The sequence below is a fragment of the Sus scrofa genome, chromosome 7 (genome assembly GCF_054392235.1).
Source record: "Sus scrofa isolate SSC_HxYL_T2T_F1_AM1 chromosome 7, Sscrofa_HxYL_maternal_Yorkshire_Landrace_v2.0, whole genome shotgun sequence".
Lineage (NCBI taxonomy): Eukaryota > Metazoa > Chordata > Mammalia > Artiodactyla > Suidae > Sus > Sus scrofa.
Genome location: NC_139389.1, coordinates 43159775 through 43183295, shown reverse-complemented (window position 1 = coordinate 43183295; position 23521 = coordinate 43159775). Strand labels below are relative to the sequence as shown.

General features: G+C 50.8%; 1 protein-coding gene and 1 long non-coding RNA gene across 11 annotated transcripts in view; one reads left to right on the top strand and one right to left on the bottom strand.

Moving 5' to 3' along the window:
• Positions 1-23521, top strand: part of MOCS1 (molybdenum cofactor synthesis 1) — a 918787-nt gene that overhangs the window by 721517 nt on the left and 173749 nt on the right. The window lies entirely within an intron of this gene.
• LOC102157750 (uncharacterized) overlaps positions 1-23521 on the bottom strand; it is a 61161-nt gene that overhangs the window by 15809 nt on the left and 21831 nt on the right. For 2 of the 10 annotated variants that reach the window (XR_014810094.1, XR_014810090.1), the window contains exons 3-5: positions 18736-18799; positions 5968-6362; positions 2312-4272 (exon numbers count right to left, since the gene is read on the bottom strand). This is a non-coding gene — a long non-coding RNA (uncharacterized LOC102157750). Of the gene's footprint in view, positions 1-1388; positions 4451-5967; positions 6363-18735; positions 18800-23521 lie in introns of those variants that run through there. The other 8 variants (XR_014810091.1, XR_297197.4, XR_014810088.1 and 5 more) reach the window with 8 other exon arrangements.

Sequence of the window (23521 nt, the reverse complement as noted above, 5' to 3'; positions counted from 1 at the left end):
CTCATCATGATCATCTTGTTGGGGTTTAGGAGATCAAAGAGATGAAAGTGTATAGTCCTACATACTTTCTCTTAAGCAATAGCCCATTCTCTGGGGGTAAAAACTGAGGCTTAGAGAAACCTGGAAGAGATACCATGCCAAATTCCAACCCCACTAAAAAAGCAGCATGGCCAGAGACTTTCTTTCTTTTCCTTTTTAATATCATTTTCTTATTTTTGGTATCTCTTCTTCCCTCTTTTCCCCCTCACCCTGTTTTTCTCTTTTCTTTCCCTCCCATTCTTTTTCTCTCCCTCTCTCTCCATCAATCCCTGACTTCTTCCTTTGGTAAATCAGGACCTTGTCAATCTACACCAGTGATTCTCAACCAGGGTTGAGTGTGCACTGCTCCCCCAAGAAACATCTGCAACTGGGGAGGGGGATGGTGCTACTGGTACCTAGTGGGTAGAGGCCAAGGATGCTGCCAAACATCCTACAACGTGCAGGGAAGCCCCACGACAAAGAATTCTCCAGCCCAATATGTCAATATCACTGAGGATGAGAAACTCCAGTCTCCTGTAACCCCTACCTCACATACCGTCCCCTGTCCCTCTCAGAGGAGATGTGTGTGGATAGCAGAGGCCGAGAGAGGAAGCCATTGCCAGCAGCCAGCTGTGCTGTGTAGCCCAGGCAGTGGGCGGGATGCAGCCTCAGGAATCTGCCAGTATTGCTTTTGGCTTTCTCGGGGTCAGACAATCTGGTGGGAAAGCTCTCCTTAGCCACTTTAGCTGCTGCTGCCAGCTGTTTACCTGACTGTGGAACTACCCCTGGTGCTGGCTCAGAGCAGGTAATGAAAATACAGCCTGCCCACTGCCCATCTCAGACTGGCCTCTCCTGCCGCCGTGAGGGCTGAGGAGTAGCTTCTGATGTATGTGAGCAATGGAAACCTACCTCTTCCTGAATCTGTCCTAACAGCCTGCCTGAAGCCCTCCTAGAATCAGTGTGAGGTGGGATAGTGGGCCAGACAAGGGCTGGCCTGCCTTCCATGCCTATAACTCTCCACTACCAAAGCCTCCACAGGCTGCACTGACTTCCCAAACTTGGTAGAAATGGAGGAAAATTGTGGGGCAGGTTGGATCCTGGCTTTGATGAACTCAGTGAAGGAGGCCAGGACAGCTTAAGGCCAAGAGGAGAATACTGGAGAGATCTGGTGGGGTTCCTTGGCTCCAACTCTATTTTAGACTCTGTGGCCCTTCAATATTCCTTCTCCCATTCTACACAGTAATAGAATTTTTAGCTGGCACATGGCTGCCCAGCCCATGACTACATTTCCTAGACTCTTGCATCTAGATGAGTCCACATGACTAATTTCTGGCCAATGAGATATGAGCAGAAGTGCCAGGGGCAGCATCTGGATCATGGATCTGGATTTATTTATTTATTTATTTATTTATTTATTTATTTATTGGTCTTTTTGCCTTTTCTAGGGCCGCTCCCGTGGCTTATGGAGGTTCCCAGGCTAGGGGTCAAATCGGAGCTGTAGCCGCTGCCCTGCGCCAGAGCCACATCAACATGGGATCCGAGCCGCATCTGTGACTTACCCCACAGCTCACGGCAACGCTGGATCCTTAACCCACTGAGCAAGGCCAGGGACTGAACCCTCAACCTCATGGTTCCTAGTTGGATTCGTTAACCACTGAGCCACCACGGGAACTCCGAATATCTGGATCTTTAAAAGAAGGGAGCAAATGTGATGGCAGGAGCTGAAGCATCCTTTTGGACCACATGAAACCATGTGCTGATGGTGACAGAGCACCAAGGCCGAAGACACCTAGCTTTCCGCCATCATTGAGCTCCATACCATCTACTCAGACTTTTGACAGGAGAGAGAAATGAAGCTGTTTCTTGTTTAAGCCACTATATTTTGGGGTCTCTTTTTAATAGCAGCCTAACACGCATCCTAACTAAAATAACTCTTCAGAGAAGTCTTACATGAGCTACTCCCAGCCTAGGCAAAGTGGGTGTCATTTCTTGCACCCCTAACACTTTTCACATGAGAAACCCATGACCCAGGGTCACATTTACAGTTAATTTATGATGGAGCTAAGGCTTGAAGCCAGGTTCAAGCACTGGCCTGGATGAAGCCCAAAGTTCTTTCCATCTCTGACATTCTAGGATTCTCTGAAACCATCAAGGGCTATGGCAGGCACCAGGGAACTCTGGCTCCCTGGAAATTGTTACACCCAGTCTCACTAATACAATGGTCTTTCTTGCTCTCTGCCCTCTCCAGCTGTATTGCTCTTTAGTTCCTCAGACCAGCCATGCTCCATCTTACCCCAGGGCCTTTGCTTGTGCTGTTCTCTCTGCCTGGAATACATTTCTCTCTCCTCTTCACCAAAGTCGCCTCTTCAAAAGCTCAAGCACCACTTCTTCAGGAAAGCCTTATCGGCCAATCCCTCAAGCCTGAAAACTTCACAAGAGTAGGAACCACGTCTGGTTTTGGCTTATCATATCTCAAATGATATGATATGGTGCACAGCAAACAACTGTGAAATGAATGAATAAATACATCTGGCAGACCACAGGCGGAGCCAGCCGTACCTGCAGTCTGGGAGATGGCTGGGCTGACCTCACACGGCGACTTGCAGACTCCGAGAAGGGAATCTGCTAAGAGCGATGTTGTCATTCATGCCTTGTCCACAAGGAAACCCTCATTCAGGGTCCAGGAAGCATCTAGAGAAAAGCCTCCAGAACTTGAATATGTAAATGGATAACCAGGCTCTGACTCAGTAAGTCTGTGTTGGACCCGAGATGCTGCATTTCTAAGAAGCTTCCATGCCGTGCTGCCAGCTGTGATCCACTTTGAGGGGCGAGGCCCTGGGGCACCTCAGCTTCCCTCTAGGAGTCCATCTGTCCATCTGTCCACTCTCAGGTTCTGTCTCTGCAGGGGGCCCCAGAGCCCAGCTCCTTAGTCCAGGGAGGCACCTTCATCCCTGCAGCCTCCCAGGACAGTATCCAAGATCAAGGCCCAATCTGTTCACCCCAGAGGCGCCACATCACAAACCTGGCAACCCCACCCCCATGCCAGCCACCACCTCCTTCCGTCTCTGGACTGATTCTCCATCTTGGCATTGGTGGCTGCTGTGACGCCCTTGGACAAGTGCCACCCCTTTAACTCTGTTTTGCCAGGGTTAATTGACTTTAAAATGCAAAGGTAGTGTGTGTGTGTATGTGTGTGTGTGTGTGTTTAGGAAGGTTATGTCAGAAATGTGAACACAGGCTTGTCCGCGGGATCCCCTTGTTGTATGGTGTGAGTATGTGTGTCCGTCTGTCTGTCCTCAAGTCCTTCAGGGTTGATGTCCTGGGCGCTGCCCCCGGTGCAGCGCTGTGTGTGTGTGCAGAGCAAGGCGGGGAAGGCAGGAAGGAAAGACCCAGGCACCAGCAGCTTCGTTCCCGGGCCTCCTCCTCCTTCTCCCCTGAATAAACATCTTGTTTGTCCACCAGGCAGCAGCCCCAGGGCTCACCCTCCTCCTCCTGCCCTCCCCCGCAGGCCTCACGACGGGCCAGCTCTGCACAGGAAGTCTGGCTGAAGCACAATCCGGCGTGGAAAATGCCAGCAGGAGGCTCCACGCCAGGCCTGTTGATGGGTCCAGGCGGTGCCGAGGCCAGAGGTACCTTCTTCACACCGGCTCAGAGCGCAGCCTCGCCGCGCCACCCAACCGCCCTGGCGCCACTGGGAGCACAATGGAGCCATTGCAGAGCAAAATCCCATTCGTGGAATCTGTCTTCCCAGGACGAGAGCCCAGACTCAGCCCAGAAGGCTCTGGGGCTCCCTGTAAAATGGATCTCAGCTCCAGCGCCCGACCTCCTCTTTGCTGGGGTCTGCGGCAAGCAGGTGGCAGGCAGGGGACCCAGCAGCTTCACAAGCTTGGAACCAAGGTGAAGGTAAAAGAGAGTAGGCGCCCTCTCACTAGAGGTGGGACCTGTTGCTTTGAGTTTCTGAGGTTACAGGTGTCAAATTTTTCTTTTCTTCTTTTTACTCCTGCACCTGCAGCATATAGAAGTTCCCAGGTCAGGGGTCAAATAAGTGCTCCAGCTGAGGCCTACACCACAGCCACCATCACACGGGATCTGAGGCTCTGCAAGGCCAGACCCTTCCTTAATCCACTGAGTGAGGCCAGGAATCGAACCTGTATCCTCGACAGAGACAATGTCGGGTTCCTTAACCCACTGAGCCACAACAGGAACTCCTACAGATGTCAAATGCTTCATCCCTTGGCCTCCAGGCTGGCTGAACTGCAAGAAAATGATTGGTCCCTAAGTTTAAAGCATTCCAGAAAAGTCACCTCAAAGCTTCTCTGCATCTCCCGGTCACTGGGGACTTCGTTCCCTCAGCCTTTCATGCGGACAATGTTAATTCTCGGGCACAGCCTCCAGTTTCCATGTTTATGAACGAACTGGAGGAGACCCTTTCCTAGGGACGGAAAGTGACAAAGGTCATGCAAGAGACAGAGAATGTTTTCCAAACCTAATTGGAATGGAACCCCATTCAGGGTCCCTTCTGGCCCATCCCTCGCCCCCACCCCCAGCGTGGAGGCCCAGACAAAGGGACAAGCCATGGCCTGTACTCTCTCCCATGGGTGCCGGGAGTCAAGGCCGGCATGTGTGGCGGGGGGTGAGGGGATGGTCCTCGGCTCCTTGGCCTGGCCTCCTGTGCGGGAGCTTGGACAGCTGGCAGGCAGCCCCACTTCTCCCATCCTACCCCACCCCTCGGATGCTCCGTGCCCCTGGGCCCTCCAGGTCCCACTTCCTGGGCACTCAGACCATGGACCAGGGCAGGCTGTGAGGCTGGAAGCCACCGCATCGAGGGGGTGGGGTCACTCCCGTCCTAGTCACCACGGAGGACGCATCCTCTGGGGATGCTGTCCCGCTCAGAGCCTCAGAGGCCATAGGCCTGAGTTCAGGCGAGGCCTGGAGCTCACCCCCCTGCAGCTCACCCCCAAGATCTTCCTGGCTCATCACTGAGTCTGGGGATCCATAGTTCTTGGACTTTGGACTGCGTTCTTGGCATTTATTGTGATTTGGTCTTGAGTGTTTTTAAGACTTCTTCTGAAGGCACATGGGTGTAGGCCTGTGTGTTTCTGCACATGCACGCACATGAGAGAGAGAGAAAGACGCAAAGAGGGACAGAAAGGAACGGAGGGAGCAAGACAGTGGCAGGGACACAGAAGGACACCCCAACAGAGACCTTTGGAGACTTTCTCCCCTCAGACTACATGTCTCCCCTCAACAGGGCTGTGTCCCCCTCAGACTGAGGTCCCTGAGGCAGGGCTGTGTCTCCCCTCAGTCGGGGGCTCCCTGAGCAGCTGACCCACCCAGGAATGAGGAACCAAAGCACTCGCTGTGCAGATACTCTGAGTATGTGGCCAGCCTATTTTCCCCCGTCTTCAGAGCTTCTTTAGAAACGTCCAGGGAATGCACTGTTCCAGCCTGGAGTTTAGGGAGGCCCAGCCCAGAGGGCCTCATTAACAGAGACGGTTTGGATGGACTCTAGGCCTGGGACACCCCCGGGGCTGCCTGGGCCGTGACTCCTGCGCTCCCTCCTAAGCCTTGGACCCTGCCCCTCCCCCTGCTGCAGGCAGACAGGGATGGAATTTGAGGCCTGCGGCCTGAGACAGCCCCTGACAGAGAAGTCCTTCTCCTGGGGTGTCAGCAAACCCAACGCCTGGGCCCCAGTCATGGGCCGAAGGGCGGGCTGCTCTAGGCTTGGCACAGCCGAACCCTCAGCTTCCTCCCTTCCTGCCGGGCCACCCACGTGAATAGCCCTCTCTGTGCTCATCCCTTGGCCTGGGTGGATGCAGAAGGGCAGGCCCCTTCTTGCCTGTCACGATGCCTGGAACCAGGGAAGACATGGGCGCGAAAGACAGGGGTACAAAGAAAACAGAGCACAGAGCATGACGAGAGTGGTGTGTGAGCACAGCAGCTACAAACCTGGATGAGGTCAGGTGGGCTTTTCATCATCTGTCTCCCCGCGTTTTATCACAGGACAATGAGAACTCTCCCTTGAATGTAAGCTTCTTGAAAGCCGAGGTGTTCGTTTGCTTGACCGTTGCATCCCATGTACCTAGAAGCCTGGCACAGAGTAGCTGCTCAATTAATGTTTGTTGACTGAGTGACAGATTGTCGGCTGGTGTGGTTTCATGGACTCTGGACTCTTGTTTCTGACCGTTCAAGAGTTTCCTCCGCTCTCCACTCCCATCTCATGCACACAGGCCAGGCACCTACAGGGGTGCTGGGTGGGGTGGGCCTGGGTTCCAGGGTTGATTCTGTTCCCCTCGAGGCATGTCATCAGGCAGGTCTCTGCTCCTGGGTCTCAGGTTTTCCAGCTGTGAAATGAGGAGAACAGATTGGTTCAGTGACTCTCAAAGACCTCACCTCTCCCGCCTCAAGCAGTGGAGCCCTTTCTTCAAAAGAAATCTTAAGAGAAAGCTCAAAATATAAAATAGCTGATTCTAGAGGGTCTTTGACTAAAGGGGGAGGGGAAAGAAGGGCTGGATTCAGTCCCCTGCCTCCTTCTCCTCATGGGTTCCCTGGAGCCCCTCTAGCGATCCAATAAGCCCTGCTGAACCCAGGTTGAGAAGCCCCCGGGGACCGTTTTCACAGAATTCTACCATCCTGAGCTAGGGGAGATGAAACACAAAAGGATGGAGCCAACCCTCTCTGCCCACAGAGATCAGGGAGGCAGGGGTGAGGGGCTCCAGGGATTCTGAGCTGGGCCTGAATGTGGGTGTCTGCCATGGGAGACCCGGGTTCCCCCAGCATTAAGCCCGGCCCCAGCTCACGACACCCTGAAACTGATCAATTTGAGTCAGAGTTACACATCCTAAAAGGTGAGGGGCCTCTCCGTGCAGGAGGGGTCTGGGAAGGGGCCTGGCCGCCAGGAGCCCTGATAGGTCCCTGGAAGCAGAGTCCCTCCCCCACCTCTGCCGCCCTCAAGTGCGGACCTGCCGGCAGATCATCACACGGGCGCCACTGCCCCCTTGTGGTCACACCCAGCACAGCTGAGGCGTCTGTCCCGTGGGATGGCTTTAGCGCCTCAGGGTGAAGAGCTCCCCAAAGCTGGATTCTCTTGGCAGGGGTCAGGTCTGGGGAACTCAGAGTATCTCTGCCTCTGGCCTGGCTTCCTCCTTCAGGCCAAGCCTCCCGGAACAAGCAATGTAGGAAATCAAAGACATGGAGTCTAGAGACAAGACAGGGGGCTGGAAGACCACTGCCTCCAAAATGCTGTGTGTCTTGCCAAAGTCAGATAACCTCTCTGAGCCTCTGCATCCTCGTTTATAAAGTGAGAATAACAGTTCCTGTCCTGTCAACCTCAAGGGCAGGTACCAAGGGTCCAGAACACAGAGTCACTGTCAAGAGGGGAGCAGAAAGGGGTGGGGTTGGGAGGAACCAGCCTGGAGAAAGCCGTGCTGGGGAGTTTGCAGGAGGCAACTGTGAAAAGGAGAGGGGAGGGAGGAATTCAACCTGGGTCCCCAGACACAGGCCCCCAGGATTCCCCACCCCTTTGCCTTTAAGAAACTCATCTCAGGGTGTTCCTGTTGTGGCTCAGTGGAAATGATTCCGACTAGTATCCATGGGGACGTGGGTTCGACCCCTGGCCTCGCTCGGTGGGTCGGGGATCCGACGTTGCTGTGAGCTGTGGTGTAGGTCACAGAAGCAGCTCAGATCCCAAGTTGCTGTGGCTCTGGTGTAGGCCGGCAGCTATAGCTCCAATCTGACCCCTAGCCTGGGAATCTCCATATGGTGCAGGTGCAGCCCTAAAAAGCAAAAAAAAAAAAAAAAAAAGAAAGAAAGAAAGAAACTCATCTGGTCTGCAGTTTCTCACACCCCCAAGTCCCACCTGGAGCTGAGGCCTGTCCCTCCAGCCCTCCCTGGGGGGCGCCTCGTGCTGACCCCACAGCAGGGCACCATCCTGGGGCCTCAGAGCCCTCACGTTTGCAGAACAACCATCAGGTCTTTCCTCCCCAGCCCCGAGGCACAGAGAACAAGGACGGCCTTTCCTCCCATTTCCAGTGACATTCACTCACAGTCACCGTGGACATCCACATTCCCAGCAAGGCCCTTTCACGGCACTCTGGGTTCTCTTCAAACGGCTCCAGCCTCTGCCCATTCGTTATCCAATTCTGAAGCTGTGGCCACAATTGGGGTACTTGTTACAGCAGCAGCCGCCCCCCACCCCACAACCCCCGGAACGAGGAGAGAGGCACAGGCAGATTCTCCCTCACGATCCTCAACCCTGACCCCCAGAAGTGGGAGATGATATATGTCTGTTTTTGTTTGCTTGGTTTTTTTAAATTTTGTTTCTTTGTTTTTACAGCTGCACCTTTAGCATATGGAAGTTCCCAGGCCGGGGTTCAATCAGAGCTGTAGCTGCTGGCCTGCACCACAGTCACAGCAATGTAGGATCCGAGCTACATCTGCAACTTACACCACAGCTCATGGCAATGCCAGATCCCTGACCCACTGAGTGAGGCCAGGGATTGAACCCGAATCCTCATGGATATTAGTTGGATTCATTTCCACTTTGCCACAGTAGGAACTCTTGATTTTGATTTTCTATTTCAAAATTGTTTGGCCTATTCAAGTTTCTTTTCCTTCTCATATAAGTCTCGGAATCAGCTCATCTATATCTACAAAGAATCTTGTTTGCATGTGTCTTTGTAATTATAGATCCACATTCATTTGGCGATAACATCAAACATTTATATTTGATCCTTTTTTTTTTTTGGACCACACCCTTGGCATGCACAAGGTCCTGGGCCAGGAATTGAACCCGCCCCACAGCAGTGACCTAAGCCACTGAGCCGGGGCAATGACAATGCTGATCCTTGACCCACTGAGCCCCGAGAGAACTCCCTGATACCCTTTTGAATGTGAGTCTTGGCCCTTCGTTCTCTCCCTCTGACCCCAGGTCACCGTCTTTGGCAACTCCACGTACAGTCGCCAGGTTCTGTTAATTCACTCTTTCATGAAGTCTCTGAGGTGGACTCGAGTCATCCTTCATCATCACCGTCAAGGGCATTGAGTAACAGGATCCAGCCCCATTATGTTCTCATCCCTGAAGGGGTGTAGCAGGTTCCTACTGGCCCCTGCTTGGCCCTCACTGTCCTTTCTGCACCTTGCTGAGACCGTCTTTACCTGGAAGGTCTCCCTGGCTCCCCGCTGCCTACTGAACCAAGCCAGATTCTTTAGGCTGATATTCACGTTCCTTGTGTCTGCGCCCCACCTCCCCGTCTCCTCTCACCTTTGTGATACTTTCTTCCTGGCCACACTGGGAGGAGTCACCCTCTCCTGTGAGGGCCTTAAGGTTTTCTTTTCTTTTTTTTTTTTTTTTTGTATTTTTGGGGCTACACTTGAAGCATATGGAAGTTCTCAGGCTAGGGGTCTAATAAGAGCTATAGCTGCCAGCCTACACCACAGTCACAGCAATGCCGGATCCGAGCCACGACTGTGACCTACACCACAGCTCATGGCAACGCTGGATCCTTAACCCACTGAGGGAGGCTAGGGATCGAACCCACGTCCTCACAGATACTAGCCAGGTTTATTAACCACTGAGCCACGATGGGAACTCTGGCCTTAAGCTTTCCTACCTGGGCATCCTGCTCAGCCTGCTCCCTCCCTCACTACTTTTCTCTGACCATTCATATCCTGCTGACTGGTATATCCAACCACTGTCACTTCCTGAGCATTTTACCAAAGATGCTCTGGCAGATGGAAACACATCCTACAGGACATGACAGGTACACAAGTAGCTGAAATGATAGGGAATTTAGGATAAATGCCAGGTCATAAAGACTTGGGAATTCAGAGAAGGAAAGAGATAATCAGAGAAACTTCCCTCAAGGGCTAAGCGGAACTCAACTTCCTCACAGACCTACCTCCCAACAGCCTAAAGAGTGTGTGTGTTTGTGTGCATGTGCACGCACGCATGTGTTTGTGTATGTGTATTTGTGTGTGTGCACGCATGCATTCGTGTGTGTGTGTGTGTGTGTGTTCGTGTGTATCTGTGTGTGTGTGAGGACACTCGCGTGTGTATGTGTTAGAGGTGGGTGGGTGGGGGCATCTAGGAACAATACCTGTAGGTTATAAAGAGAGCTTAGTGAGCTCCTTGGTGACTAGTGATTCTTCTTCATCCATATAATAGTTAGCTGGCTTAATAAATAATTCCTGTTTCATCATTCAGAGAAAAGAGACCACATTGTCTCAGAGTTCAAGAAATTTAGAGAGAAAAAAGTGCTGGGCATAGCCCAAAAAGATTTTGTGAAATGAGCTGGAAAGAGGTACAGGTAATCACTATTTGACTCTGAAAAGAAAAATGGTTGAAAGAGTTTCAGGAATGCAAATCTAGCCCCAGAATGGCCTATTATTGCTGCAGGAAATAAAAAGTAGAATGTATATATTTTTTTAAATTTTTTGTCTTTTTAGGGCTGCACTCGTGGCGTATGGAGGTTCCTAGGTTAGGGTTCAAATCAGAGCTGCAGGTGCCGGCCTACACCACAGCCACAGCAATGCCAGATCCTTAACCCACTGAACAAGGCCAGGAATTGAACCCGCATCCTCATAGATACTCGTTGGGTTTGTTAACTGCTGAGCCATGACGAGAACTCTAGAAAGAGTAGAATGTAAAGACACTGATGTGTCTTCTTTATCTTTGCACCCTCAATACCTAGATTAGCAGTGGGCACTTGACAGGCGAGTATTTGGCTCTCTGCATTTGTTCTTGAGTTATCAAAAAAGTTGAATGAAAAATCGTTGATTGGATTTTGGAACCCTGGAACATGCACACAGAAGTGGACTTGGAAGGGCCATATGACTGCAGCACTGCCACCTTGTGGTAGCATTCATAAATTACAGGTTAAACTTCCACACAGACCTAACATCCTGAATGCTGAGGTGTCCTACAAAGATTGTGCTAGCGTTTCCCTGCCAGTTTCTCCCCTTCTCCCCAAGGTCTCAGTTAGCAGGGCCCCCACTGAAGATTCTAAGATGGGCCATTTCCAACTTGCTCCTCATAATGCAATTGAGGAATTCAAACTCATTTAAAAGCAAAGTGGACAGCATTAGGCTTTATCATTAAATGTCAAGGATCCCCTCCAGAAAAGTTTCCTGTCCAGGCGATAAGACAGGTGCTTTTAACTTGGGATCCAAGGATGGGCTTCAAGGGATGAACGAATCCTTTGAAATTATTTGTCAAGTTGTGTAAGCTTATGTGTGTCTTTTCTGAAGGGGGGGGGGCATATCCTTTGACCAGATAGTCCTCAGGATCTGTGGCTCCAGAAAAATTACAAAATCCCTGCTCTGGGGTGACACAGGCCAAATTTATCTTGAAAGGAGGACAGGGACTTGTTGTCTAAATAAAGGAGACAGAACAAGACACTACTGAACTACTGAACATACTGAAAGAGTTGATGCTTCTCCTCTGTCTGCTCTTGACACCCCTCCCCCACTCCTCCTCTCTAACCCTCCACCGTGGGGAATAAGGAAGGGGTTCAAATTTCACTTGTGGAGTTCCTGTCGTGGTGCAGTGGAAACAAATCCCCCTAGGAACCATGAGGTTGCGGGTTCGATCCCTGGCCTCGCTCATTGGGCTAAGGATCTGCCATTGCATTGAGCTGTGGTGTAGGTCACAGATGCGGCTCAGGTTGGGCATGGCTGTGGCTGTAGCACAGGCCGAAGGCTACAGCTCCAATTAGACCCCTAACCTGGGAACCACCATATGCTGAGGGTGCGGCCCTAAAAAAAGCAAAACAAACAAACATACAAACTTCACTTGCAAATGAGTGATCATCTGTCCTTCCAAAGGTTTATGGAGGAACAGAAGAATTTTATAGCCTCCTGGGAGACAGATTAACCCAAATTAGCTTGAGGCAAAGGAATCAGCCAATTCAAGATATCATCATTTAAAAAAAAAAAAAAAAGCCAAAAACAAAACCCTTATTTGTCACCAGATCAGGTGCCTGAGCTCTGCACAGGAAGTTGATAGATGATTTAGTTATGTTTTCCTTTTGGGGGAAAAGCGCCTGCTTTTATCGCTGTGATTGCTTCTTTATTTGGCAACTCACGTACTTATCTGTTTTCCCTAATAGAATTGCCTGGCCCCTCTACGCAGCTCGAAGGAATGTCAGCAGGGCTATCTTTCCGTTTTCCTTTGGAGTTTAATATTGTTTAAGCAAACTAATTGGACTCTATTTTACTTTGCTTTATTTTCCTGTGCTCGACCTAGCAATCGGCTCATTGGGTTCGACTCGTTCTGCTCCAAAAGTGTCACGTGTCAGATTCCCAAGGAAATTAGTACATCGCTCCTTTCCCCCCCCCCCCCGACCCTCGTCTCCTTCAGTAAACATTTCTCTTCCTCCTGCACTAGGACAGGCACGGCGCTCGATGAAGTGGGATTTACTGGGGTAAACACGGCTCAGGCCCTGTCCTCAGGGACAAACTTTGCACTTCTGAGCCAGAGCTGCCAGTGAGAATCATGAAGGTCATTCACAGTACAAGGGCACCTGGCCGAGGAGCCCATGGGGCTGAAGTCCGGCTGCCACGCTGCCTGTTGAGCCACCCACCCCAGAACAGAGCTGTGTCTGTCAGGGGGGAAGGAATGCCTTTTCTTACCAGCAAAGAGGCATCATCGGGGCCAGGAGCAGCCCTGCCCCTAGTAACTGTTGTTATTGACTAGACTGAAGCCAGGTTAGCCTCCCGGACCCCTGATGGGGGGTCTGGAAACTCAGGTGTCGTGTTGGACTCAAAGGTCGGTGGGGGCCCTTTCACTTCGAACCCTCTGGCACTCGTACTTGTCAGGTTTAACGAAACAGATTCCATCCATCGGCCGTTTATTCACTCCATCCGTTTCAAGAATAAAGACATCAGGGGAGGGAGGAATGCCCAGTGTAGGAATGACAGGTGACTGGGTGAGACCGTCTCCAGTGTGAAATAAAATGCATATTTTATAACAAGACAAGAATTCTTTTTTCTGTTCCCAGGGCATGTGAAAGTTCCCAGGCCAGGGGTCAAACCCATGCCATAGCAGTGACCCAAGCCAGTGACAATGCCAGATCCTTAACCTGGTAGGCCACCAGGGAACTCATAAGAAATATTTATTTATTTATTTATTTTGCTTGTTAGGGCCACACCTACAGTATATGGATGTTCCCAGGCTAGGGGTCCAGTCAGAGCTATAGCTGCTGGCCTACGCCACAGCCACAGCAACGCCAGATCTGAGCTACATGCGCAACCTACACCACAGCTCACAGCAACACTGGATCCTTAACCCACTGAAGGAGGCCAGGGATCGAACCTGCAACCTCGTGGTACCTAGTTGGATTTGCTTCTGCTGTGCCACAATGGGATCTCCAAGAAATATTTAAAAATAAAAAATGTTCTCTGCCCTTTGGCCTCCTCTCTCCCCTCCGTGTGCATTGACCAAACCTTCCCCATTGCAGAGTAACGTCCTCCTAGCATCAATAAGACAATGCCTAGAGTTCCCTGGTGGTTCAGCAGGTTAAGGATCTGGCATTGTCACTGCAGTGACTGGGGTTTGATCCCTGGCCCGGGAACTTCCGCATGTTGAGGGTTAAGCCCCAAAAATAATAATGATAATAACAACTCCTCAAAGATAATATTCCTTCTTGATCTCATAAAGGGTCATGATGGGGCTTAGACAGGGATGTGTAAACTGTCAGTAATACGTCTTTTTCTTTTTTAGGGCGACACCCACGGCATATGGAAGTTCCCAGGCTAGGGGTCAAATTGCAACTGCAGCTGCCAGCCTACGCCACAGCCACAGCAATGCCAGATCAGAGCCACGTCTGCAACCTACACCACAGCTTACGGCAACCCTGGATCCTTGACTCACTGAGCAGGACCAGGGATCAAACCCAAGTCCTCATGGAGACTAGTTGGGTTTGTTACCTCTGAGCGACAACAGGAACTCTGAAAATACGCCTTTTAATGTCCAGCCCTCTGTCTCAAAAATATTCTCTAACCATGCCTTGACTTCTAATGGGTGGAACAGTTCTCGGAGCTTTGAGTTGCTGTTCCTGGGTTATACTCCGGAAAGCTGGCACGAATAAAACCGTCCACTTCTTTCACTGATTGCCTATTGCTTAAATTTCATCCATGCCAGCCAAGTGTACTCTCATGATCTCGAGGGCATGTTTCCCTCCCATCTGAGAGTCCAGGTATTACCCATCCCACTCCAGAGAGCAGCCCTCAGATCCTCAGAGAGCCAGTCAGCCGGGCTGCGTGCAGAGGCTGTGGCGCGCACAGTCCGCACCCCCGCTGCTCGACATAAAATATAACCCCAGCCATGGAGATAAATGAAGTTCTCTCGCCCAACCCCTGACCCTATGAGGGGCGGTGGCTGATTTTACGATCGACGTGCCAGCAGCCCACAGGAGCAGCAATAAGCAATTAGAAAACTGGATCAAAGTGACCTTGATGCCTGGGGAGGGCACAGAGCCTCAGCCATGCGCTGAAGCAGGAGGGGTGAGGGTGGGATGCTGAGACCAGAAGTGAGAGATGGCTCACGGAGGAGTTGCTCCTCTGGAGCCCCATCGCGGCTACTACAGCAGCCTGGCCAGGGTTTTTGTTTTGTTTTGTTTTGTTTTTTGTCTTTTTGCCTTTTTCTAGGGCTGCTCCCGTGGCATATGGAGGTTCCCAGGCTAGGGGTCTAATTGGAGCTGTAGCCTTCAGCCTATGCCAGAGCCACAGCAACGCGGGGTCTGAGCTGCATCTGCGACCTACACCACAGCTCACCGCAATGGCAGATCCTTAGCCCAATGAGCGAGGCCAGGGATCGAACCCGCAACTTCGTGGTTCCTAGGGGGATTTGTTTCCACTGCACCACGACAGGAACTCCCCTGGCCAGGGGTTTTCTGCTCCATTGGAACCCCTTGCTTCCAATTGCCTGATTTATCTATTTCATTTCATTTCATTGTTTTATTTTATTTTTTGGCTGCACCCACGGCATATGGAAGTTCCCAGGCTAGGGGTCAAATCAGAGCTGCAGTTGCCAGCCTACGCCAGAGTCACAGCAACGCAGGATCCCAGCCGCATCTGCAACCTACACCACAGCTCAAGACAACGCCAGATCCTCAACCCAGCGAGGGAGGCCAGGGATCGAACCCATGTCCTCATGGATACCAGTCAGGTTCACTACCACTTAGCCATGACAGGGACTTCAGAAGCTCATTTCTTTCTGAATGTTTCCCCTGAAAACTTCAGTTCCCTGAGCCTCTCAGGTCTACTGAACTGAGAGCCCTCCAGGCTCCAATGGGGTCTCCCAGTCTGCATGGCAGGATCTAAAATCTCTCTCTCTGCAGAAACCCGGGACAACTGTCGGGCTTGCCTCATTTATTTCCTGTCTCTCGGGGACTGCTGAACATCACGGAAAGATATCCAATAGTTCAAACATCTTTGCTTCAAATGCTTTGTCTGCTTTTTTCTTTTCTTTTCTTCAAACAGAGGGTAAATCCAGTCTTTGTTACTCCGTCTCGTTCAGAAGCAGAAGTCGCCATTCTGTAAAGTTCTGATGAATAAGCTTTGAATGAGGAGCATTGTTTCTTCACACTTGCAGGAGTTTATGCAGGAAGTTAGGTTCCAGACCCGCAGGAATTTTCCCTATAACCCAGGAATGTGAGTGTGCGTCCACTTCTCCTCAGACCATCGACACAGACACTGGCCTGGCACTAAAGTAAAACCTCGCTCACACTCATGAGTGTCCGGCAACGTGGCTCGACTGTGTGATTCTTCATAGCACCCCTTCTCCTTCCTTCCTCAGGACCAAACTAGATCCAGGGAATCTAGTTTGGTCCTGGCCTGGTTCCTGGTCTGGACATCCAATTCTCATTCTTATAAGTAAAGGATTTGGGTTTTATTTATTTATTTTTTGGCTGCACCCATGGCACGCATACGTCCCTGGCCAGGGATCAAACTCGTGCCACAGCAATGACCAAGCCACGGCAGTGACAAGGCTGGATCTTTCACCCACTAAGCTACCAGGGAACTCCAGGAGAGGGATTTCAAGAAATTGGCTCATGTGTTTGTGGGGACCGGCAAGTCTAGAATCTTCAGGGCAGGCCGGCAGGCTGGAAATTCAGGCAGCAATTGATGTTGCAGGCTTGAGTTTGAAGGTGGTCTACAGGCAGAATCCTGCTTCCTGGTGGTGGTGGGAGGGAGGGAGAAGATGACCTCAGACTTTTCTCTTAGGCCTTCAGCTGATTGGATGACGCCCAGACACATTAGGGAGGATAATACGCTTGACTCAAAGTCTACTGATGTAGGAGGTGCTGTGGTGGCACAGCAGTTAATGAATCCAACCAGGAACCATGAGGTTGTGGGTTCGACCCCTGGCCTCGATCAGTGGGTTAAGAATCCAGCGTTGGTGTGAGCTGTGGTTTAGGTCGCAGATGCGGCTGGGATCTGGCATTGCTGTGGCTGTGGTGTAGGCTGGCAGCTATAGCTCTGATGCCACCCCTAGCCTGGGAACCTCCATTTGCAGTGGGTGCAGCCCTAAAAAATAAAAATACCTTCACAGCAGCATCTAGACTGGTGTTTGACCAGATGACTTGGCACCCTAGCCTAGCCACATTGGATGTAAAATTAACCACCACAGACCTGAGTAACATATTTAATCTCATTGATCTTCACTTATCTCATCTGTAAAATGGGGCCATTATTATATCTTTCTTGGAGGACCTCCATGAAAATAAAATTGACTATGTAAGTCACCTAACATAGCATCTGGCAAATCGTAGGTGCTTCATAAATGAAAGATGCTCTTGCTGTAGGTCAAAGACAAGCCCCACATGATCTGTTGGAACGTGGTCCACTCTCTTTCATGTCCTCCCACCTCCATCGTATTATAAGGAAGTTTCAAAACATGCTTTGCTGGACTCCTTTGCAGCCAGAGAGTTTAGACTGAGAGAAACTCAAGAATGATTCAGAAGGAGGAAGCAAGCAGGACCGGGCAGATGTGCCCGTTGCTGCCAGATGCCAAGTTCCATGTACTGGTCACCAGCTTCAGGGGTTCACACCATGCTGGCAGCAATAGCAACACGAGTTGCCTGACCTCTGGTCTCAGCTGAGAAGGTATGACCTTGAACCAACCCCTGACTCTTACTCCTCCTGCAAGCATTTAATTGCTGATATTGAGTCTACTTGCTTTGGGCTTGAAACACTAGAGTTGTTTCTCTTTCCATCCTGAATCCCGACAGTTCTAGAAGACTTCACTGAGGGTTACTTCATGATGCCCTCCTCCCTGCGTCCTGGAGGCTCCACGGGCTGGTACTCTATCCACCAGGTCCAGGAAGCTGCCCTGGAGCCTCTTCAACAGAGGGAGACAAGGCCCTGTTCTCAGTGCTGTCATGATGCTGGAAGAATCCGAGAAAGCATCCCTAACGGCCAGCCTAAGCAGGGCATTTTATCAGCTGCAGCAGTGCTCTAGCTCTGGATCAAAGTTTCAGGGAAGGACGGTTCCACTAACTGGAATCTTCCGTGAACACGATGTTCTGCCTCAGGATGTCGCTCAGCCCAGGACTGGGCATTTGTCCTCAGCAGCAAGATTTTATTGCATTGTGGTATTTAGAGCTAGAAACACTCAGGGATATTTAAAGAAACATCTCCTTCCCCGCAAACCACGCACACGCCCCAAATAAGGACACAGCCCACAGACCCTTCGTCATGGGGTGGCCAAAGTGGCCTCGTAACCTCCCCTGCCCTATGCCCCTCGGCAGCCCAGTCAGGAGGGTGATATAAAAGAGGAATTTCTAAAACCGCCCCTACTGAGCTGGCTGAGGCGCACAGACGCACCATGAGCTGATGGATGCTGACTTCACAATGAACCCAGAGTTGAAGATCAAGAAAACAGGGAGAGACAGAGGGCCAGGGGACAGGAAGACAGGCTGTGACTGCTGAGGGCAGGGGGGACTTACAGAAGGGAAACACTGCCTGAAGGTTTTTAATAAAAATAGCTTTCACCTTTACCAAGTGCCTACTGTATACATTTCAGTTATGATCTTATTTAATCCTCACCATCCTGAGGTAGGATGATTAATCCCATTTAAAACCTGAGGTTTACGAGCTCCCTGGTGGCTCAATAGGTTAAGGATCTGGGGTTGTCACTGCTGTGGTGTGGGTTCGATCCCTGCCCGGGACTTCTGCAAACCGTGCGTGCAGCCAAAACAAAACAAAAACTGAGGTTCAGAGAGATGAAGAGACTTCCTCCAGGACCTTGGGGGGAAGCATGATTCAAATCCAGAGTCCCAGCTCAGAGCAAGGTTTATGAATACTGTGCTACCCTACTGACTCTGAGGATGCTGAGAGGTGCTATATACCAAAGAAGTTCTCTTTCTGCTGCCTCTACTCAGACATTTTTTTCCCTTTTTTTTTCTTTTTTTCGGCCGCCCTACGGCACATGGCGTTCCCGGGCCAGGGATCAGATCTGAGCTTCAGTGACAATTTATGCCACAGCTTCGGCAACACTAGATCCTTAGCCCACTGTGCCCAGCCAGGGATCAAACCTGGGTCCCAGCACTCCCACTGTGCCACAGCAGGAACTCCCCATTCAGACCTGGTTTTGGTGTGAAGGCCCCAGCTGCCCTGTTGGAGCTGTCTGCCAAGGAGAGATCTTGCACCCCTCCTGGCTGCGTCTGTGGTGGGGATGGTGGGGCCAAGGCCCCTCTGTGGTGAAGGATCTCTCACCTTTTCTGTCTTTGTTTCCACTCCTCCTTGGCTGAGGACCCAGAGCCCTCGGATGACTGTTCTCCTTTAAAAAAAAAAAATTGAAAAATAGCTTGTGTTTAAAAAAAAAAAACAAAACCCTAGGAATTAGAGGGCCTCAGAAGGGCTCATGAGGCTAAAAACCCCAATGGGCAGCCCAGTTCTCAGGCGTTCTTTGTCAGAGCTTTTCTAAGCGTCTCTACAGAAGCTTCTGGATGTAGTATCTACAAACAAAGCCAATCAAGTTCTGGACATCTGCATCACGATGTTTCACCAAGGGGTTGGCCATGGGCAGCTACTTCTTTTTTCTTTGGTCTTTTAGGGTCGCACCCACAGCATATGGAGGTTCCCAGGCTAGGGGTTGAACAGTCACAGCAATGCAGGATCCTTAACCCACTGAGTGTCTTGGACCTACACCACAGCTCACAGAAACACCGGATCCTTAACCCACTGAGCGAGGCCAGGGATCGAACCCACATCCTCATGGATACTAGTTGGGTTTGTTTCTGCTGAGTCACAACAGGAACTCCCAGCCACGGGCTTCTGTATCATGTTCTTGGTCAGCTGTTGAGCATGCCCACCAGGCTGTCACTAAGAGGGCTGAGCTCGGCACCTGGTCCTGGGGCCTCACCTGGTCCAGCCCGCCCCCCTGGAGCACCTCCACGGGCGGGAGGAGCAACCCCATCCCCCCCCACCACCACCCCCGGATATGGTAAAAGCATGTCCGTGTCTTAGGCTTTACCCAGAACACTCCCACCCACTGGTGCCTCTTCTCCTCGTGTTCACAAATCTAGCCGATATGATCCTCATAAACATCTTGTCGAGGAGACAAATTAATCAATATTCAATCTAGGAAAGAAATGTAAAATTTTATTTGAGCCAACCTGAGGATTAGAACCCAGGACACAGTCTTTCAGAAAGCTCTGGGGACTGTTCTGCCCATCAGACGTCAAAGCAGTTACGCTGGTGTTTGAGACAAAGGGCTTATAGATCAAAGTAACACATCAACAGTTCACATAATTCAACAAGGCACACGGGGGGCCGTCATGACCCTTTACAGGGTTGAGAAAGAATTGTTATTGCCTTACCTTGCTGGCACCAAGAGAAAATTGCCTTTTTTTGGGGGGGGGGGCTTTTTGTCTTTTTCCAGGGCCATACCCCTGGCATGTGAAAGTTCTGAGGCTAGGGGTCCAATCAGAGCTGTAGCTGCCCGCCTACGCCAGAGCCACAGCCACAGCAACACTAGATCCAAACCACATCTGTGGCCTACACCACAGCTCATGGTAACGCCAGATCCTTAACCCACTGAGCGAGGCCAGGGATCGAACCTGCAACCTCATGGTTCCTACTCAGATACGTTAACCACTGCGCCACAATGGGAACTCTGAAAATTGTCTTTTTTTCTTTCTTTTTCTTTCCTTTTTTTGCAAGCAGGCACCCCTCTGTCTTCTAAGGGGATCTAGTTAATGTATATGCACACTGAAGAGGAGTGGGAAGTGGCTCAAACAACAGAGAAAATTTTATGTTAAATTTTTGTCCCGCCTTAAAATTAATTTCATTTCATACATCTTTATTTATTTTTATTTTTGCTTTTTAGGGCTGCACCTGTGGCATATGGAAGTTCCCAGGCTCGGGGTCGATTCAGAGCTACAGCTGCAAGCCTACACTACAGTCACAGCAACAAGGGATCTGAGCCGAGTCTGTGACCTACACTCCAACTCATGGCAATGCCGGATCCTTAATCCACTGAGTGAGGTCACAGATCAAACCCGCATCCTTATGAATACTAGTCGGATTCGTTTCAGCCGCACCACCATGGGAACTCCCTTTGTGCATCTTTATGACGCTTATATTATTTGCCCCACGCTTCTAGTGAATAAATCTGTAAGGATGATGTGAGGGACACAGGCCATGCAGCCAGAGTGGGCTTCCCTGAGCTTGGAGGCCGGGCTGGCTGGCTGCAAAGCACGTCCTCGCCTCAGTATTTCCCTGCCGCTGGGCATCCCCCTGAGCCCTGGCTTTCTGAAACCACATACGGGTCCAGCACCGTCGTGTTGGCTGCAGGTCTCGCTGCTGGTCGCACGAGGGTTGAGGATTCTACCAAATTCCAAAGGTACACACACACATTCATATACACACAGACACGTAGTCTATAGTCCAGGGAAAACTCTGTAGGATCTGAGCACATCCCTCTGGATATCCTTCACAGTAAGTATATTTGATTTTTAGAGATGAATGGAAAGCATGTGGAGTCTGTGACATTGTGAGGCATAAGAAGAGATCTACGTCCAGTCTCATTCCTGGTCCCTGACCCAAGGCTCCTAAAACCCCTGTAAATTCCTAAGTAACAAGAGCACTAGGAGCAACTTTGTTCTAATGAGGAGACTCTGGAGGGGGTCGTGGATGGGGCTGGTCAACAGGAAGACCACGCCATACTTAGAAGCTTGGAATGTGCAGTCCCCTCCCGCTTCTCCAGCAAGGGGAGAGGGGCTAGAAATGGAGTTCATGCTTGACCGCGCCTCCGCAGGGCAACTGCCATAAAATGCCCATGGCATGGGATTCAGAGAGCTTCCAGGCATATGGACACGTCCACCAGGAGGAGGAGGCACCCCAAGTCCCCAGAAACAGAAGCTCCTGGGCTCCGGATTCTCCCAGGCTTTGCCCCGCGTACCTCTTCCTCTGGCTGTTCATCTGCAGCCTTTACCGTATCCTTAATGAGCTGGTAAGTGGAAGCGAATGTTCCCCTGAGCGCTGTGAGCTGCTCTAGTAAATTATCCCAACCCAAGGAGGAAATGCAGGAACCTCCGATTCGTGGCCAAGTTAGACAGAAGGTGTGGGTCACCGGGGACCTAGCCTTGTGATTGGCCTCGGACGTGGGGTGGGGGGGCAGTCTCCTGGGACTGAGCCCTTCACCTGAGGGATCGGATGCTATTTCCAGGTAGACAGTCTCAGAACGGAGTTAAACTGCAGGACACCCAGCTGCTGTCAGAGAATTGCTTGCTGACCAGATGGGTCAGACGTGAAGCAGTCTGTGTGACAGTAAAGGATAAAGATAGGAAAAAAAAAAAAAAAAAGACTCAGTTTCTCCAATACAGAGCATTTGTATGCTCTGGTTTCATGGGCTGTGGATTTATTTAGTGGATAAGGTGGTGAAGTGGGTAGTCAGGGTGGGGAAGGAATGACAGAAGAAAGGTATGAATACATGGATGTATTCATGTCTTCTACCGCCCACCCTGAGCCCAGTACCCCACCTGGGACTGCTGCCCAGGTCCCCAGCTCGTCTATGGCCACACTACAGGCAGATGCTCTTATCATCCTTTTCCAGGGGAGGAAACCAAGGTCAGAAAAGAGAAAACTCCTCCACTAGTTAGTGGCAAAACTGGAACTGGAATCTAATGAGAGCTTTCTTGGGTCAAAACTTAAAAGACACACAAAGAAAGATGCATGTGACTGCTGCAAAGCAAGGAGATGATTTTCTAATATGGCTCCAAGAACTGGCCCTGCAGGTAATTTTAAACCCATGAATCTGAAAATGTTTTGAGAAATGGCAGCAGCATCATAATAAAACTAAAGTTCCCAAGGAGACCAGCATGATGGGAACAAATATCTCGCTTGCCAGCTTCTGCATTATTTTTGTTTGAAGGCAGAGAATGTCCTAGTTGCATCTCAGATATGATTCTTTGGGGGGGGGCAGGTGTGCACACCCACAGCATATGGAGGTTCCCAGGCTAGGGGTCAAACCAGAGCTAGAGCTGCTGGGTTACACCACAGTCACAGCAACATGGGATCCAAACCGTGTCTTCGACCTACTACATCATAGCTCATGGCAACACTGGATCTTTAACCCACTGAGTGAGGCCAGGGATTGAACCCGTGTCCTCATGGGTACTAGTAGGGTTCATTTCCACTGAGCAATGACGGGAACTCCCTGGATATGATTCTGGCACCAGTTTGGACCTGAAAGATCTTTGTCAGCACCCTCACTCCAGGCAGGTGAAGCTCGGCTTCGGAGATGGGGAGTTACTTGCTCAAGTTCACAAGGTGAATTTAGGCAGAGCCTTGACTAACACCCAAGTGCTTGAGAAGGCAGAGCTGCCTCCCCGCAGCACACTGCTTGCTCCCCTCTGGTAAAGCTCCCTAACAACAATAGTTAACGTTTAAACACACACACACACACACACACACACACACACACACACACACACACAAACCAAGAAACTTTCTGGAGTTCCCGCTATGGTGCAGTGGGTTAAGAATCCCACTGCAGAGGTGCAGGTTCAATCTCCAGCCCAGCGCAGTGGGGTAAAGGATCTGGCATTGCTGCAGATGTGGTAAAGGTCGCAGCTGCAGCTTGGATTCAGTCCCTGGCCCAGAACTGCCATATGCCCTGAGGCAGCCATTAAACACACACACACACACACACACACACACACACACAAAACCATTCTGTGATGGATGCTGAAAGTGCATTATCTTCTCGAGCCTTCAAGGAAAGCTTATAGGTGAGATGTATCCTTCCCATTTCCCAGATAGTAAACCAAGGCCCAGAGAAATTAAATAGTAGGGCCATGTTATAGAATTAGGAAATAGAGGCTCCAGGATTTGAACCCAGGTCTGCCCACCTCCAGAACCCATGCGTTTAAACAACCGCCTCCTTTTGTCCCAGCTCCCTTGCCCTCTTCCTCTTCGGTCCCCCAGGAGCCTGGGATAAGGCGCATTCCACTTAAGCTCACCTTCCCCCCCCAACCAGTCACTTCCCTTCTTTTCT